General features: G+C 40.8%; 1 non-coding gene across 1 annotated transcript; it reads left to right on the forward strand.

The window, feature by feature from the left end:
- Positions 1-238: 238 nt before the first annotated feature.
- On the forward strand, positions 239-357 carry LOC123688378. Its single transcript, XR_006749903.1, has one exon. It is a non-coding gene; the product is annotated as a 5S ribosomal RNA (ribosomal RNA).
- Positions 358-5869: the final 5512 nt, after the last annotated feature.

Genomic DNA, 5869 nt, shown 5'->3' on the forward strand with positions numbered 1-5869 from the left:
TGGAAATAAACTTGAGATGACCGAGGTCTTCTGGGATTTTTTTTTTTTTTCGAAAAATATTTTTCGATTTCGGAAATCCCTCAAATTTCATTGAGATATGTCCTAATGTGTTCTTAAAGCTTAAATCAACAATCAGAATTAATATCCAAAAGTTATTTCATTTTTTATGAGGAAAAACGTTCACGTCCTTTCCGCTCCCAAAAAGTGAGATATCATAGAAAATATCGCAATATATGTTGTTTACGGCCATACCACGCTGAAATTGCCAGTTCTCGTCAGAACACTGAAGCCAAGCAGCGTCGGGCGCGGTTAGTACTTGGATGGGTGACCGCTTGGGAACACCGCGTGCTGTAAGCTTTTTTTTTACGTTCTGCATCGGTCTGCCGAGATAACGTGGTGCATCGGTATGATCGAGTTTACGTTCTGCATCGGTAAGATCGAGATTACGTGATGCATCGGTAAGATTGAGATTACGTGGTGCATCGGTAAGATCGAGATTACGTGGTGCATCGGTAAGATCGAGTTTACGTGGTGCATCGGTAAGATCCAATTCACGTTCTGCATCGGTAAGATCCAGTTCACGTGGTGCATCGGTGAGATTGAGATTACGTGGTGCATCGGTAAGATCGAGTTTACGTGGTGCATCGGTAAGATCCAATTCACGTTCTGCATCGGTAAGATCCAGTTCACGTGGTGCATCGGTAAGATTGAGATTACGTGGTGCATCGGTAAGATCGAGTTTACGTGGTGCATCGGTAAGATCCAGTTCACGTGGTGCATCGGTAAGATTGAGATTACGTGGTGCATCGGTAAGATCGAGTTTACGTGGTGCATCGGTAAGATCCAATTCACGTTCTGCATCGGTAAGATCCAGTTCACGTGGTGCATCGGTAAGATGGAGATTACGTGGTGCATCGGTAAGATCGAGATTACGTGGTGCATCGGTAAGATCTACTTTACGTTCTGCCATCGGTCTGCCCTTGTTTACGTGGTGCATCGGTAAGATCGAGATTACGTGAAGCATCGGTATGATCGAGTTTACGTTCTGCATCGGTCTGCCCGATATTACGTGGTGCATCGGTTCAGCCCTAGTTTACGTTGTGCATCGGTCTGGACTTAGAGATATATTTTCGACGTGAAAATGTTCCGATACAACTTTTGAACCAGGATAGTTAGAGAGATGATTTTTTCTGTGATGTACGTCGATTGGGGAATGGATTGTGGAAAATAACTTGCCATGACCGAGGTGTCCTCGAATTTTTTTTTTTTTCGAAAAAAAATTTTCTGATTGTGGAATTTTCTCAAATTTGATTTGGTTGCCTCCTAATGTGTTCTAAAAGAGTAAATCAGTAATAGGAATCGAAAAATATTTTTCGGATTTTTTTTTTTTTCGAAAAAAATTTTCTGATCGTGGAATTTCCTCAAATTCGATTTGGTTGCCTTCTAATGTGTTTTTAAAGCGTAAATCAGTAATCAGAATCAATATTCATTGTCGACTTTAATTTTTATAAGGAAAAATGTTCACGTCCTTAAACGCCTCCCCATCATCAGCCCGAGTCCAAGTCGATGTCAGTCCCGAGCGGACGGTGTCAGATACTACCTATCGCCGAGGTCTGGACTTGGCGAGATATTACGACGTGAAATGTTCCGATACAACTTTTGAACCAGGATAGTTAGAGAGATGATTTCTTCTATGTTGTACGTTGATTGTGGAATGAAATACGGAAAATAACTCGCCATGACCGAGGTGATTACGATTTTTTTTTTTTTTCGAAAAAAATTTTCTGATCGTGGAATTTTCTCAAATTTGATTTGGTTGCCTCCTTATATGTTCTAATAGCGATAATCAACAATCAGAATCAAAATCCATGATCGGGTTTGATTTTTATAAGGAAAAATGTTCACGTCCTTTTTTTCAACCCCGACTCATTGACGATGTTAGAACCGAGCCGGCGGTGTCAGATACGACCGATCGCCCCGGTCCCGATCGTCATTTACGTTGTGCATCGGTCTGCCCGAGATTACGTGGTGCATCGGTATGATCGAGTTTACGTGGTGCATCGGTAAGATCCAATTCACGTTCTGCATCGGTAAGATCCAGTTCACGTGGTGCATCGGTAAGATTGAGATTACGTGGTGCATCGGTAAGATCGAGTTTACGTGGTGCATCGGTAAGATCCAATTCACGTTCTGCATCGGTAAGATCCAGTTCACGTGGTGCATCGGTAAGATGGAGATTACGTGGTGCATCGGTAAGATCGAGATTACGTGGTGCATCGGTAAGATCTACTTTACGTTCTGCATCGGTCTGCCCTTGTTTACGTGGTGCATCGGTAAGATCGAGATTACGTGAAGCATCGGTATGATCGAGTTTACGTTCTGCATCGGTCTGCCCGATATTACGTGGTGCATCGGTTCAGCCCTAGTTTACGTTGTGCATCGGTCTGGACTTGAGATATATTTTCGACGTGAAAATGTTCCGATACAACTTTTGAACCAGGATAGTTAGAGAGATGATTTTTTCTGTGATGTACGTCGATTGGGGAATGGATTGTGGAAAATAACTTGCCATGACCGAGGTGTCCTCGAATTTTTTTTTTTTTCGAAAAAAATTTTCTGATTGTGGAATTTTCTCAATTTGATTTGGTTGCCTCTAATGTGTTCTAAAGAGTAAATCAGTAATAGGAATCGAAAATATTTTTCGGATTTTTTTTTTTTTCGAAAAAAATTTTCTGATCGTGGAATTTCCTCAAATTCGATTTGGTTGCCTTCTAATGTGTTTTTAAAGCGTAAATCAGTAATCAGAATCAATATTCATTGTCGACTTTAATTTTTATAAGGAAAAATGTTCACGTCCTTAAACGCCTCCCCATCATCAGCCCGAGTCCAAGTCGATGTCAGTCCCGAGCGGACGGTGTCAGATACTACCTATCGCCGAGGTCTGGACTTGGCGAGATATTACGACGTGAAATGTTCCGATACAACTTTTGAACCAGGATAGTTAGAGAGATGATTTCTTCTATGTTGTACGTTGATTGTGGAATGAAATACGGAAAATACTCGCCATGACCGAGGTGATTACGATTTTTTTTTTTTTTCGAAAAAAATTTTCTGATTGTGGAATTTTCTCAAATTTGATTGGTTGCCTCCTTATATGTTCTAATAGCGATAATCAACAATCAGAATCAAAATCCATGATCGGGTTTGATTTTTATAAGGAAAAATGTTCACGTCCTTTTTTTCAACCCCGACTCATTGACGATGTTAGAACCGAGCCGGCGGTGTCAGATACGACCGATCGCCCCGGTCCCGATCGTCATTCACGTTGTGCATCGGTCTGCCCGAGATTACGTGGTGCATCGGTATGATCGAGTTTACGTGGTGCATCGGTAAGATCCAATTCACGTTCTGCATCGGTAAGATCCAGTTCACGTGGTGCATCGGTAAGATGGAGATTACGTGGTGCATCGGTAAGATCGAGATTACGGGGTGCATCGGTAAGATCTACTTTACGTTCTGCATCGGTCTGCCCTTGTTTACGTGGTGCATCGGTAAGATCGAGATTACGTGAAGCATCGGTATGATCGAGTTTACGTTCTGCATCGGTCTGCCCGATATTACGTGGTGCATCGGTTCAGCCCTAGTTTACGTTGTGCATCGGTCTGGACTTAGAGATATATTTTCGACGTGAAAATGTTCCGATACAACTTTTGAACCAGGATAGTTAGAGAGATGATTTTTTCTGTGATGTACGTCGATTGGGGAATGGATTGTGGAAAATAACTTGCCATGACCGAGGTGTCCTCGAATTTTTTTTTTTTTCGAAAAAAATTTTCTGATTGTGGAATTTTCTCAAATTTGATTTGGTTGCCTCCTAATGTGTTCTAAAAGAGTAAATCAGTAATAGGAATCGAAAAATATTTTTCGGATTTTTTTTTTTTCGAAAAAAATTTTCTGATCGTGGAATTTCCTCAAATTCGATTTGGTTGCCTTCTAATGTGTTTTTAAAGCGTAAATCAGTAATCAGAATCAATATTCATTGTCGACTTTAATTTTTATAAGGAAAAATGTTCACGTCCTTAAACGCCTCCCCATCATCAGCCCGAGTCCAAGTCGATGTCAGTCCCGAGCGGACGGTGTCAGATACTACCTATCGCCGAGGTCTGGACTTGGCGAGATATTACGACGTGAAATGTTCCGATACAACTTTTGAACCAGGATAGTTAGAGAGATGATTTCTTCTATGTTGTACGTTGATTGTGGAATGAAATACGGAAAATAACTCGCCATGACCGAGGTGATTACGATTTTTTTTTTTTTTCGAAAAAAATTTTCTGATCGTGGAATTTTCTCAAATTTGATTTGGTTGCCTCCTTATATGTTCTAATAGCGATAATCAACAATCAGAATCAAAATCCATGATCGGGTTTGATTTTTATAAGGAAAAATGTTCACGTCCTTTTTTCAACCCCGACTCATTGACGATGTTAGAACCGAGCCGGCGGTGTCAGATACGACCGATCGCCCCGGTCCCGATCGTCATTTACGTTGTGCATCGGTCTGCCCGAGATTACGTGGTGCATCGGTCTGGACTTAGAGATATATTTTCGACGTGAAAATGTTCCGATACAACTTTTGAACCAGGATAGTTAGAGAGATGATTTTTTCTGTGATGTACGTCGATTGGGGAATGGATTGTGGAAAATAACTTGCCATGACCGAGGTGTCCTCGAATTTTTTTTTTTTTTTCGAAAAAAATTTTCTGATCGTGGAATTTTCTCAAATTTGATTTGGTTGCCTCCTAATGTGTTCTAATAGCGATAATCAACAATCAGAATCAAAATCCATGGTCGGGTTTGGTTTTTATAAGGAATAATGTTCACGTCCTTTTTTTCAACCCCGACTCATTGACGATGTTAGAACCGAGCCGGCGGTGTCAGATACGACCGATCGCCCCGGTCCCGATCGTCATTTACGTTGTGCATCGGTCTGCCCGAGATTACGTGGTGCATCGGTCTGGACTTAGAGATATATTTTCGACGTGAAAATGTTCCGATACAACTTTTGAACCAGGATAGTTAGAGAGATGATTTTTTCTGGGATGTACGTTGATTGGGGAATGGATTGTGGGAAATAACTTGCCATGACCGAGGTGTTCTCGAATTTTTTTTTTTTTTTCGAAAAAAATTTTCTGATCGTGGAATTTTCTCAAATTTGATTTGGTTGCCTCCTAATGTGTTCTAATAGCGATAATCAACAATCAGATCAAAATCCATGGTCGGGTTTGGTTTTTATAAGGAATAATGTTCACGTCCTTTTTCGCCTATGTTCTTTTTCGACGTGAAATGTTCCGATACAACTTTTGAACCAGGATAGTTAGAGAGATGATTTTTTCTGGGATGTATGTTGATTGACGTACGAAACTTGGAAAAAAATAGGAAAAGACCGAGGTACTCTAGAAAAAAAAATTTATTGAAAATATTTTTTTGATTTCGGAATTAATTCGAAATTCATTCAGATGTCTTCTATCAATATCGCGAAAGAAAAATCAATAATCAGAATCGATATTCATCTAAGATTATTTCCTTCTGGATTGTGTTAACATTCGGTACGATCTTGTCTACGTGATGCATCGGTTTGTTTCTCGGCTCTTGTGAGCAAGTTGGACACTCGAGACGGCCTCCATCGATCGGATTAGGCGGGCTTTAATGTTAACGTGCTGCATCGGTGTGATCTTGTTTACGTCATGCATCGGTATAGCTTTAAATCGCGCCGTAAAGTCGTTCACGTCATGCATCGGTATCTTAAATCGCGCCGTAAAGTCGTTCACGTCATGCATCGGTATCTTAAATCGCGCCGTAAAGTCGTT

Source organism: Harmonia axyridis, chromosome X, assembly GCF_914767665.1.
Source record: "Harmonia axyridis chromosome X, icHarAxyr1.1, whole genome shotgun sequence".
Classification (NCBI taxonomy): domain Eukaryota; kingdom Metazoa; phylum Arthropoda; class Insecta; order Coleoptera; family Coccinellidae; genus Harmonia; species Harmonia axyridis.